Source organism: Cygnus olor, chromosome 3 (assembly GCF_009769625.2).
Source record: "Cygnus olor isolate bCygOlo1 chromosome 3, bCygOlo1.pri.v2, whole genome shotgun sequence".
Lineage (NCBI taxonomy): Eukaryota > Metazoa > Chordata > Aves > Anseriformes > Anatidae > Cygnus > Cygnus olor.
In genome coordinates this window covers 90330395-90343632 of record NC_049171.1, presented here as the reverse complement: position 1 = coordinate 90343632, position 13238 = coordinate 90330395, and the positions used below count along the sequence as shown (strand labels likewise).

Sequence of the window (13238 nt, the reverse complement as noted above, 5' to 3'; positions counted from 1 at the left end):
CCTGCAGATTCTGCTCTGAGCCTAGGGAAGTTGACACAAACAGTTATGCCCAACATCCAGGGAGAGGCAAAGGCATTCAAAAACTATCAACAGACAGGAAACATAAGTCTCAACCAACCTGACATTTTCTAAACCTTTTAGAACTTGCTGCTTTCCGTTACACTGGTTGTTCTCTTATTTTCAGTGTTGTGCTTTGCTATGGCAAGGGAATTTTCCTTCTACCACTGTTCGCATGTCCTCTCTTGCTTGCCACTGGTACACACCAGTTTGTCCAGGAGAGCCAGCAACAGAAAGCTCTACAGTTACAAACTCTTCAGGCTCAAGGAGCTGTATTTTTACGGTTACGAAACCACAACACATTGACTAGAATTACTTTATTAATGAACACTTTTAGATTAAAAATAAAATTACACTAAAAAGAGAAAAAGCATACTCATGAAAGACAGCAGTAGAACAAAAACTGTGCATCTGACCACTGCACGAGAAGCGTCCCTACTTTACAGCAAGTAGGGTGGGAAGAAGTGTGATACATGGTGTACGTCCGTGTGCGTCTGAGTAACCAAGCTGTAATGCTGACTCTAGCTGTGCATTTCTGTGTGGGCATGGGCAAGCCAATTCTTGTTTCTGACTCTCTAAAAGAGGGATAATAATGCCTGACTCAGAGTCAATATCAGAAGGCTTTGTGCAAGCTTGTCTTCTCCAGTCTGTGTTTAGACAACTCAGCTAAACGAGAAAAATATTTAGCATGCTTCTCCAGCCTTGCTTCTTGTTCAGCTCTAAATAACCACTTGTCAAGTTCTGCTCAAACCTCAGACAAAATCCTAGATCACATTTGTGAAGTATGTGGAGGTTTTGCACAGTATGGTGCACCCTGTTCACAGGAGCATGCTAGTAAGAGCTCAGGGGAATTACTGTATTTGTGCAAAGGAGAAGCCATAACTCCCCAGCAAATTCAGCTGACACACAAGGAAGGATGAGGCTGTGGCACTACTCCAGCATGCTGCTTTCTATGCTTGTTGAATTTTCCAGGCAACCTCAGTCTTAGTGCAGCAGATATGGAAAAGCAGGGCTTGCTGCATTGTTTACCCATCTCTTGTACCGCACAGAGCTGATCACAGTAAGTCCTCAGGAAAGTAACCAAGAAGCACTGCCTCACAGCCACATAGGTCAGTGCCAAGCCAACACATGAAGAGACACTCCAAGCAACTCCCAAGCTGTGGTATTTTAAAAACAGTCACTACAATGGAAGAGATGACCTCAGTAGCAGACAATAGTCCCTACTCAGCTGGTAGTTAACGCTGCTACACAGGTAGTGATAGCTGTTGTTGGCAAAGTGCAGCTGTTTAAATCTTACTTAAGAAAGATGAGACCCATTTCTGGAGCTGAAGCTACAGAGGACACCCACATCACAAATTGTACAAAATTTGAATGTAAAAAATGAAGGATCCACAAGTAATAAATATTTTTGTAAATGTGGTCCTGCAGTTGGCCCAGTGGAACATAACTCAGACACAGAGAGATGGAGTCCAAGGGATGATCTATATCAATTTCTTTTTGAAAAAGGACAGTGTAAGGGTCTGTGGAAAATCAGAAACAAGCAGCCAGAAGACAAAGAGAAACCAGAAATAAAAGGCAGCTGTATTAAACTGTGTCCCATTCATAGTGCACCTCATGACAAGTACCTGAGAACTACACATTTTGCTACACAAACCTTGAATCCTTACCTCCAAAATGACAAATTTAGTGCTCCAAAGCACTGTGGAGCACAGGCAAGAAACTTTGATACCCTATTAATATCAAATTCCTCTCAGATTTCAGTCCTAAACCTGCATCAAAAAAAAACTGCATCAAAAAAAAACCTGCATCAAAGTTCATATAAGCCTCTAAATTACCAGCACTGCTTCCTATAGATGTCGGTCTCTCATCCCAGTATTAAGAAAGGTGGAGGTTGCTTAGCTTTTGGTACTTGAGAAGTGTGCAGCCTGTAATTAATGGCCAAAGCAGCAGCATCGCTCCCATCTACAGCTCATTTGTTTGCCTGAGTAAACAAAATCCTTCCTTCCCTTCCATATACTTTGACAGATACTGCTTGGCTCAGCAGAGTTAGCAGAGCAGGCAGGACAAGGGGCCACTTAGTCAGCTCTGTGACACCATTTGCCAGCTGGAGACCTCCAATATCTGACACAGTCAAGGCAAAAAATCATAAAATCCTAATAAACATAACCACACAGACTCTTTGATACAGCACACAGGCTTGATGAAACAGGAATATAATGAAATCTTCCTACTGATACCAAATGGCAATAAGAAAATGAAAGGCCTGTGTTGGCCCCGTGGTTCAGTGTGGTGAGGTCTGGTTAGGCCCATATTAGATTCTCAGGACTATCATGTTCCACTGCTGGGTAAAGGAAGAAGGACAGAAAGAAAGAACAGTTGTGACTGTATGGGTAAGAGGTAGATGTGTGTGTGTGGAAGCAAAGCTAAAAAACAACAAAACCTGAAATGTTCTAATGGTCTCTAATGACGTAACTCAGGTGAGCTGCACATCATCCTTCAAGACGCAGTCTTCTCTTATCCTCTGTCCTTGCTGCAATCAGCTACACCCAAAAATGTCTGGAGGGAAAATTATATCTGACACAGCCATGTTAAAAATGACCCAAACTAAGAAGTGGCAACTCTGAGGGTGTGGGAAAGTCTGCAAACAAATCACTGGGTGTGTCAGATACGCAGACGCTAGTATAATGCGGTGATTACTGTGTCTCCTCAGTGAATATGTAAAAGTTAGCTTGGTGTTTTAAGAACCATGCACAGTGACCAATAAACAAACTCAAGTCTGGCTGTGTTTACCTGGTAGTACAATGTTGACTGTAACCCCAAGGCTTCGTGGGACACTCGGAACATAACTGAAGTCCAGAGATCCTAAACAAATCCAGTTTGGCATCTTTGCTACAAAGAGACTTTTTAGACTGTTTCAAGTTATCACCGAACTGGGAAAAGTGCTTTTTGTGATACCCACCAGTACATTTGTTGGGGAGCTTCACTGTGGCTACACTGCCCACCATTCCCCACCTTAACAGCCTCACAAGATACAGTGTGTGAGATCCAATCAAATGGCCAAAGCAGGCCCTAGAAACAAGCCCCCAAAAATTTGGTATAAAATTCAGCTTTAAAAATCCAAATGCAACTATAAGAACCTAGAGAACTCATGAACTTAGGGCTACGCAGTTTAAAAGAGGAAACCTAGAAGATACAGCTTATGCATTCACACAGCCTGGGCTGTTTCATTACAAACAGGTGGGCAGGTACACAGACAAACAGATAACACATTGGAAAGCACATATCCTGACACATGCAAACACCTAAAAGCAATTAATAGCAGTGGCCAGCCAGCAGAAACAAGCCCGAGACAAAAATAGGGGGATTTTTAATGGAAGTCTGAGAACTATTCCTATTTCTCTGGAGGTGCTGTCATCAAGCCTGGCAACAAATTGTCAAGCACCCTCTAGCTTCTTTGTGGATTATATTTATTCCTGAAAGAGCTAAAGAATCCCAAAAGACCATGACTAATGAGCACTCCAAGGGATAACTGCAGTTTGCCTCTCTCTCCCCCTATCCCTCGTACACTGTGTGTAACCATTTAGTATTGAGTACCCAGAACTGAACATGGAGTTCCCAGCGCTGTTTCATCATAGCTCAGAGACATACTTCCTCAGCAGGCTATTTGGATCAAAGACTTAAGGCAACATCCCTGAAGGACAAGACAAGGCAACACACAGAGGGGACTTTTTCACCATCTGCTTCCATTTTAATTTGCTGCACTCCCATATGTCACCAGGGGCTGTAGGATGTTCAGTTGGATCCCGTGTCATGTGCATTCATGGGAGTATAGGACAACAAGGTCTTCACGTCCTGTTTGCTACAGCCCCAGACACTGCATACTAGACATGCAGTCCAGCAGACTCCACAGAACATTTATCCCACTAATGTCACATATTAACGTAAGACTTTCCAAATGACCAGTGAGAGGTAGAATAAGGTTAAGTTTTATGGCCTGAAGTGAGGCAGCCATTCTCACTCTTAGTTTAAAGCAGCTGACAATAACAAATTAGGCATTTCATTGTACAGAGGTACAGTATCATCTCCCTGACCTTTGATAGCTGATTACAAAGATCATAACTTCTTCCTCTTTGAAGAACACGCTGTGAATAAAAAATACATACAGCTACGAATAATATCTGAAAAGTGAGAAAAAGCAAAATATTAATGTGTGTGTAATCTGAATTTTGTATGTGCAGGCAAGTCCATTCCTTTGGTTATCTCTGTTGATATATCTTGCAAAAATGAAGGCCAATAATTGTAAAATTAACTCTCAAGTCTGATGAAGCAGCTTTCTTAATCCACTTTTTATGAAAAGTGCAGTGATACAATATGAAAATATTGATGTTTTATATTAGGGTCAACTCCAGTTTGTATTTACAGTAAGTGTTTTCTTAGATAAGGCTCCCATTTCACAGTAGCTTAGCTACACTAACAGATGTGTAAATCAGAAAGAGTATGGGCCTCTGGAGATGTCCCAATAGATGTGAACATACTAAACATCACTGTTGTAAGCAAGCAGGAGATGAGGCAGTGTGGAGTTGCCTGCTAAATTTTGCCTCTGTTTAAACACAAAATGTGTCACAAAGGGCACAGTTGGACATTTATAGCTTAACACATGCCCCCCAGCAGGTACATGAAGCTACTCTAGATAAGCCCAGACACAGCTGGAAAACAGTTCATGGGTCCCCCAAGGAAAATTTCACCTAGTCAGAAAATGCATCTGTTTTTCTCCCTATAACTTAGCAATGGTGAGTGCCAAAGACTTCGTAACATTCACACAGGCTGCCTGAATCCTGCTGACGATGAAAGGCTAAGGTCAAGCTTTGTACTTCTGGCATTGGCAACGCATTTCAGGGCCTCTACAACAGAGTCAGAGAAATTCACTCATTGGGATGCCTGACCCTCGGGGCAGTAAAAGTATGAAACAAGCAAGGAGGGCAAGTTCATATCTCAGTAGGGCACAGTTGGAAGACAGTTCATATTGGCAGGGCCCTAGCATGGTTATTACTCTATCCCTGCATAACAGTGCAGGAGGATGCTGACAGATCAGAGCACAGGCAAGAACAAAACCAACTGTCTCTCTGTGCATTCAGCTGTTAGAAACATAGTTTAATTGGTTCCTGCTGTATACACGGCTGCAAAAGTAGCAAAGGACTAAAGTCCCCTCATGTTTGGTCAAGATCTTGCTTTCTTTCATCTGTCGTGCAGATGCTGATGGGGTCACCTGCCTGGAGGGGGTCAGGATTCTGCCAAATGGATTTAAGCAGGGTACTCACAGTCCAGGCATCTCAGCTTAATAGCCAGTGACTCAGTGAGAAAACCAAGACTGTCTGCACAAAAGGATGGCTCCATTCCTGACATTTGTAAGGAAGAATGATACCCTGACAAACCCTCTCTGCAATTTTGTGCTGTTTAATCTAACAAGTAAACCCATTCTACCTAGCTAGGGCAGGTCTCTTACAAGCAGTCATTACTGGAAGTACCTAAGTGTACCACTTTGAGTACCACTCTCAGTGCAGGCAAAAGCCTAAATGAAGGGTGGAGGGGATGAAGAGAAGAATTGGGAAATATAAATAGATGCTTGGGGGAGCCAGAACACAGGTGGGGGGGGGGGGGGGGGGGGGGGGGGAGAGAAAGAAAGGAGAGTACAAATCCTTTGCAGTAGGGTGATATACTTGCATTCTGGGAGAAGTAAAATTTTGGTTAATATATGGTTTGCCTAAAAGGTAGGAGACAAAAGATAACAATGACAAAGGTGTTATAATATTTTAGTTAATTGCCATGACTTCATCAAAGTAACATGTCAGAGGACATAGACATAACTAAAAAATAACAAGGAGGAGGGGGCGTCTAACCTACCTGCAATGAGAGTGTTTATACAATAGTGCAGACTCCTGTCAGGTTGCAGGCATCTGAATAAGCCATGCCTCAGTTTCATGGAGTGCTAAGTCCATTAATATTTGTAAAGTGCTTGGAAATTTTTCAAAGGAAACTGCTGAATGGAAAAATAAATTGCTAACTATATAAAATTTCTTCCCTTTATCCTCACATATTGATATAATGTAAGATTGCAGACAAGAAAAGATTCTCATGGTTTAACTTATGTTGATTAAATAGAGCATTGCTTCAGCTCCATCAGAAACAATCTGGTTAATGAGCATACCATACCCACTGCACTCAAGGGCTTGATCTTAAATCAATGGAAAATACAGATCCAGTGGCTGATGATATATTGACTACAGGTTTTCAGAGACGAACTGGACTGTTGTAATTTTTGGGGGAACAAAATAGTTCCATGTTAGAGGGAAATCATGTTACATGATGTTATATGTTACAAGAGTCCAGGAAAATTCTACACACAGATCAGCAGAGGCAAGGATGCTTATAGGGTTCTACAGTAGTTTCATTCCTTCTTGAAAAGGTTGCTCTCTTTGACCTGACAAGGAAAGGAGCAGAATTGGCAGGCTGATGCAGAGCAACATGGAATTCCCACATATTTCTGTCACAGCCTTCTTGAGATTTGAAAGAAAACAGATGACAGCCTAGGACCAAGAGCGTGCAAATAGATTAATGATTTTTCAAGACCAGCCTGAAACATCTAAAAATAACCTTAAACTTTTTTTTTTTTAAAGCGCTGAGCTTCCCTGGAAAATGGAAGCACTGACAATATTTGTTATTCATTAAAATATCAGCAGCAATCATCGTATTGATGAGTACATCTGATTAAAATGTTAAGATTTAGAGAAATATTTAAACTCAAAAGAAAATGCAAAACAATTCTAAAAATAACTGGAGGAGTGTTAGCAAATTAAATCCTTTCTGCAAAAAATTGACAGTGTTTGTAATCCAGTTTTGAAATAGGGAACAGGGAGAGCTGCCGGTCACTTTCTTTCACTGGCAAGAAGGTACAGACGGTACTAAAAGTGAAAGTATAGTTTCTCCATGCTCATTCTTGACATTTAAAGGACTCTCTAAAACGTGAATAAGTTTCTGAAGGTTTATGAAGTACCTGGTCAGGTTCCTCAGCCCACATTTTAGGAATATGACTCTTTCTCCTGCATAGAAAAGCTGAAACATCAAAGGATCTTCACAGTGTTTTGACTCTTGAAGACCACAGGAACATAGAAATTGACTACAAAGGCTCAGGTCAGAAGTCCATCGGAACCAGTATCTTATCTCCAAGTAATGGTCAGCTGTAAATGATTAGGGAAAGCAAACAAAAATACCATACGTAGTCTGATCCTACTCCTGCTCAATCCTTTTAGTTGTTTACGACCAGAAGATGGGAGTGTAGCCAGATAATCAGGTTTAATAGCTACCAGTGGACCTATCCCCTGAGATTTCTCATCTCTTCCCACAGCTTTGTCCTGGGAGAAGGGAGTCTTGCTGCATGATATCAAAGCCGTGAAATGTAGACTTGCATGATCAAACCCAACCTTGATTGTGTTCATTGGCAGAAATGTTCCTTCTCCCTACAGTACACTATTTCCTTTTTTAATTTACAGAAATTCCCTGGGAACATATCTTCAGCACAGACCTTAAAAAGCAAAATTGGACCTGATGACTTACTTCCAAGATGAACATTTTCCTATGGGGTACTGTGTAAATTTCAGTCTCTTAAGACTTCATGGCTTATTAATTCAACTGTTTAAGCAGCTAAAAGCATTCTTCCTCAAAAGAGCAAACAAAATACAGATCCCCTCAAATCAGGCTTGTTCACTAACTTGAAAAATAAAAGCTGTAAGAGTAAAACGCTTCCTTTTTAATACCTTCTTAAAAAATTGATATACCAAGGAGACAGAGGAGAGTTTTTGGGTACCACAGATATGCTTTGTCCTCAGTTCAGAGGAGAGCTGGGCTGGCACAAGCATTGCCTGCATTTAAGCCATTTTGGGACACAGTGAAGAGGAAAATACTCTGAATGAAAGCAAATGTCAACTTCAAAGCTCATGACCAGTAATATCAACTGCAGTGATTATTACTTTGAAGCCAGCAAAACTGGGAAGTGAGTAAGCACTTGTTATTCACAGAGGGAGCCTATTCCTCCCTCACTGCCAAGTTTTCCTCCATTCCTCAAGGTTACCTCTCTATCCATTTTCCCGCAGTCTAAACACATCATTCTGATCTCCAGCCCCTACTCCTTAAATTCCATCTCCTCCCTTTCTTATCTACTTCCCTCTTTCCACCTTAAGTCTCTCTAATTCCTAACTCCTGAGAACCCTTATCACTGGTATAAGCCTACAATACTCTCAGAATAGCTTTTCTACTAAATCCAAAAACCACAGACACTTCTGGGCCCCTCACTACAAGAAGGACATGGAGGTGCTCGAGAGAGTCCAGAGAAGGGCAACGAAGCTGGTGAGGGGTCTGGAGAACAAGTCTTAACGAGGAGCGGCTGAGGGAGCTGGGGTTGTTTAGCCTGGAGAAGAGGAGGCTCAGGGGAGACCTCATCGCTCTCTATAGGTACCTTAAAGGAGGCTGTAGAGAGGTGGGGGTTGGTCTATCCTCCCACGTGCCAGGTGACAGGATGAGGGGGAATGGACTAAAGTTGTGCCAGGGGAGGTTTAGGTTGGATATTAGGAAGAACTTCTTTACTGAAAGGGTTGTTAGACATTGGAATGGGCTGCCCAGGGAAGTGGTTGAGTCACCATCCCTGGAGGTCTTTAAAAGACATTTAGATGCAGCCCTTAGTGATATGGTTTAGTGGAGGTCTTGTTAGTGTTAGGACAGAGGTTGGACTAGATGATCCAATGATGAGGTTGGACTTGGAGGTCTCTTCCAACCTAGACGATTCTGTGATTCTCCTGGTCAGGTTCGTTACTCAGCATTGTCCCCGAACTAGAAAACTCCTGCTATGAGAAGACATTATCTGATACCACAGAGATCACTGGAGAAGCCAGAACCTCAAGGGTTGAAATACCACATGGGAAAAAAATTGAAAATATAAATCTAACATGCAACATGAAATCTGGGCAGCACGTACACTGGACACAAAGCTTAAGGGAAATACTTTGTAGGGAAAAGCCTGTTTGACCATTATCAGGCCCACATTTAACACACAGCCCTAAGAAATCTTGAGCCTGCATTACCAGCGGGAATGCTTAGCGTGCGATGTGTTCATGGTCACGTGGCTACATGGTTCTCAGCAAATCAAAGCAGGGCACATCCTGAATATTTCAAGAAAAACAGAGTATGAGCACAGGACTGACATACCAAAGCTCATGGGAGCTTCTGGCAACATGGGATACATTCCTCTGCGACTTCTGCTGCTGTGAAACAGCAGTAACTCCGCTGACTTGCACGGAGTTGCACTGCTGTAAAAAGCACGTGAGAAGAATCAAACCCACTGTGTAGATTTGCCCAAGCCAGTCAGCCAGAATTTCAAAAGCAGCTTATAATTTTGGCTGTCTTAGTTTTCAAGCATCTCAGTGCCTTAACGAGACACTAAAAATAAAGAGCCAAAATTACAGGTTACTTTGCACAACTTGGGACTCAGTTTCTCTGGACCAAATTCTGATGCTATTTGAACTTACTTCTAATTGAAGCCTAGAATAAGTTTTCTGAACAATACAGAGTTACAGAAAACTTTGACTAGTACAAATGACAGCAGGCATGCACTGTCTGTGCCTCAGGTCACTCATTACCACTATGAAGGCACTGAGCCAAATCCTCAGCTGAAATACGTTTGTCCTAGCTACATGGGAGCCCCCACACCTATTTACACTGGCTGAGAACCCATCCTAATAAATCCCATTTAACTAATTTACATAGCTCTATGAAATTTAATACCTACACAGAACTTGGAAGATAAGTCCTCAGCCTGATACACACAGAGTAGTACCAAACAGAAGGAACTTCAGTGTTAAATGGAACTGCAGAAAGATGAGAAATGAGTCAGATTTACTGTGTGTTAGTATAGATCCTGAGTCATAGGACTACCAGTTTTCTGGAAACGCACCATTTCAAAGGAGCGGGATATTAGGAAGCATGGCTGGTGAAACAGAAAACCATTAGAGACACTAGTGTCAATCAATAACACAACAAAAAGCAGAAGAAAATACACACAAATTGTTCCACCCAATGAAAATTAGAGCAGCCGGTTTTCTTTTAATTGTGGAACATGCTGTGCTCACCCGGGGCTGCAAGAGCAGGAAAGAGAGAGAGGGTCAGATCACCACAGGATTGACCCAGGTTTGAAAATTCATAGCATTTAAAGCACCAAGAGCCAAACCTCCCACACATCCTTCCCCTAAGTGTCAGGAAATGGTGTCCCCTGATTGCTCAACAGCTGGGTCAGATGGCTGGCCTGAGGTGACTAGATGGTTTTCTGGGATTCCATCGGGCCTTGGGGGAAATTTATGGCAATTAAGGCAGATGGAGCAAAACCAGAACTATCTGAGAGATGCCTTCGAGCTCTTGTTGTGCCTCCCTGCCAAAAAAATGCAGTCAGTGCATGCCATGTCTGGACTTGGTAAGGAAAATTTTTGCGACTGATTTCAAGATGAACTGAATGATCTCTGCTCTACGTGAGGAGCACAATCAAAATAACCAGCAGGAACAGCAGCAGACAAGTGATACAGTGTGGTAAGGCCACTAAGATATTCAGAGAATTTGCTTATTCAGCTCTCTGAAACCATGAGACAGCATTTCAGTACACATAATATAGACCTCTAAAACCTCAGGGTTGCGCTGTGACTGTCATAAACTCTAATAGGGAACTGCTTTCTGTTTCACAAAGAAAAACTGAAAAGACATCTGCCATGTCTGCATTGTGATTATTTCGTTTACTTCTATAGGGACAGTGTCCGCCAGTGGAAGAACTAGCAATTCCCTGGTACAGAGAATCCAAACTTGAGGATGCTGTGACAGCCCATAACTTCCTATAAGACACTAAGTTTATCTCCTGCAAGATCAGTAACTCTTTTCCCAGTCCCCCTTCCCATACTTCCCCCAGAGAGAGTAACTTCTCCCCTAAACAGCCCACAAGGAACTCCCAAACTCGCAGCACCCTGCAGGTTGTGTCATTCCCCAGTGGGATTCCAGGGTGGAGGACAGAGTGAGAAACTGAAACAGAAAGGAAGCAGTCAGCTTAATATACCACAAATGTGGAATTTTCTCCTCCTTGGTCCCTCTTCCCACCCTCACAGCTTTCTCCAGTTTTGTATCTGTTAGTTCTAAATTGCCCAATGCACTTGAAACACATCAAGTGCTGAATTAAATAAAAGTGTCCTTTGCTCCCACACACTTGTCTCAGCTGTGAAAGCTCTCAGGCTTTTACTGGGGCAAACAGGTTCCTAACAAGCTACTACAGTTTTTAAGGATTTGTTTTCTTTCACATTGCCAGCCAACATGATAAAGTAGTTTCTAGGAAAAGGAGCTGCTAAGATACTGGGAACAAAATCTGGTAAGAAATAAAGCAGGGAGAGAAAAGGGATTCTGATATATCAGGGTAAAGCAGCGCAAACCCCAGATCAACTCCTTCTATGTCTGGAGGCTCCACTTCCAAAGTACATCCCAGCTCTGAGAACACAGGCTCCCTTACACACACACTCAGTACGGTTGCTTTTTGTCCAGCTCAATCTACCTCACTTTGCACAGCGTGGCACCCCCAGCAGCAATTAGACCTTCAATATCTGCCCAGTAAAGGTACCCCATCACATCAACCAGCACAGTGGCTACATCAACCACCCAGTCACGGATAGGGACATGCCTGCAGTTGCTTTCAGGACAGCTAATTCTGCCCAGTTTCATTCTGCAGGGGTGACTCCTGTAAAACTCCCTCCTCCCCACCCTCACCTTCACTCCTGCCTGCCCCAGCAACCTACTCTGCTACCTCCAGGGGGAAAGGTATTTGCAGACTTATTCTCTCACCAAAACAACTCAGCCCAGGGAGCAGTGACTTGCAACAGCCTTTCTTGTGACTGCTTGTTGGCTGAAGCCAATTCCAAGCAGCGCGCCACTCTACATTGTGCAACTCACTTAGCTCCTGCTTCTCAGCCCAGCTTCATGCTTATGTTCAAGGGCGTCAGCTCTCCTCCCAGCACCTGCCCGCAGCAAGCACGCTCTAGCTGGCAAAGAGCTTTCTAGAGCTGCAAGTGCTGGCTAAGTATGTCAACTTCACACAGGAAGCACCAGACACTTCCACCCACCTGGGGAAACCAGCTGGTTCTGTCAAGGGTCTGATTAGCAAAGATGCCACCGAGGAAGACAGCTGTGTCCCCAGAACCGCTCCCACCTCTGCTGGGGGGTGAATGAGGGGCATCCAGCTGGGTGAGGGTGGAAGGAGGTAAGGTTAATGGCAGTGAATTTTAATTGTAAATAAAGTTGAGTGCCCCACTGAAAACACCTCCTTCCTGTGGGGCAGGATTGGAAATCTCTGGGTTGCTGAGGTATAAAAAAATAAAAAATAATAATAATAATAATAAAAGAATCACTAGTTTTCCTTAAGATTTACACTGTCTGTCTGCAGTAGTACTTCTGCAGGTTTTTCACAAGGAGACTTTAATTCCAGCAGCTGCCTCCTTCATGTGTCACCCTGTTACAGCTAGTTTCTGGATGTGAGATGCCTCCTTCCTCTGCAGAAGCAGTGGTTTCCCGTAATATCAAGCTACTGCAGACTCAAGGCACTAAGTTTGTCAGACTTAGCAAGCAGTATCCTATACTCACGTTAGGATTATTTACCATCAGGAGCCTGGCAAACAGAAGTGGGGTAGGACTGCACTGTCAGGGAGCCAGGAAGTGTCCTGACCTCCCCATAAGGAAAGAGGAGCTACTTGCTGCACAATATGACAAGGGATTAAAGAGTTAAAAAAACAGATCCTGCATTGTGAAATGCACTAAGGAAGTTGGGTTTTGCCTAGGGATTATAAGGGATTTTGCTGTTCTGATACCAGAACATGAAGGAGATGGATTCTAGTTAATTTTGTAGTCTTCCAAAGATCCGTCCTTCCCTCTCCTTCCCCAACCTCCCTCGTCCCCCGTCACCCCAAACCATTTACAGAGTCTTGCAATAGCCTGCATGGTCAGCCCCTCTGCGTACCTTTGGGAGAAGCAACCAAGCCAAACCTGAATCCTTGTGCTGCCAAGCTGGCTTCGGGATCTTTCAGAGGAGAATAAAAAAGAAAGGAAAAGAAAAAAAG

General features: G+C 43.1%; 1 protein-coding gene across 8 annotated transcripts in view; it reads right to left on the bottom strand.

Moving 5' to 3' along the window:
- The window catches only part of DAAM2 (dishevelled associated activator of morphogenesis 2), a 208752-nt gene that overhangs the window by 184527 nt on the left and 10987 nt on the right, over positions 1–13238 (bottom strand). The window contains exons 1-2 of one of the 8 annotated variants that reach the window (XM_040554424.1): positions 12079–12095; positions 9893–9971 (exon numbers count right to left, since the gene is read on the bottom strand). The exons of 4 other annotated variants lie outside the window; for them this stretch is intronic. The gene's annotated coding sequence lies outside the window, so the exon portion shown is untranslated. Of the gene's footprint in view, positions 1–7108; positions 7275–9892; positions 9972–12078; positions 12168–13138; positions 13199–13238 lie in introns of those variants that run through there. 3 more of the 8 variants (XM_040554421.1, XM_040554422.1, XM_040554423.1) reach the window with 3 other exon arrangements.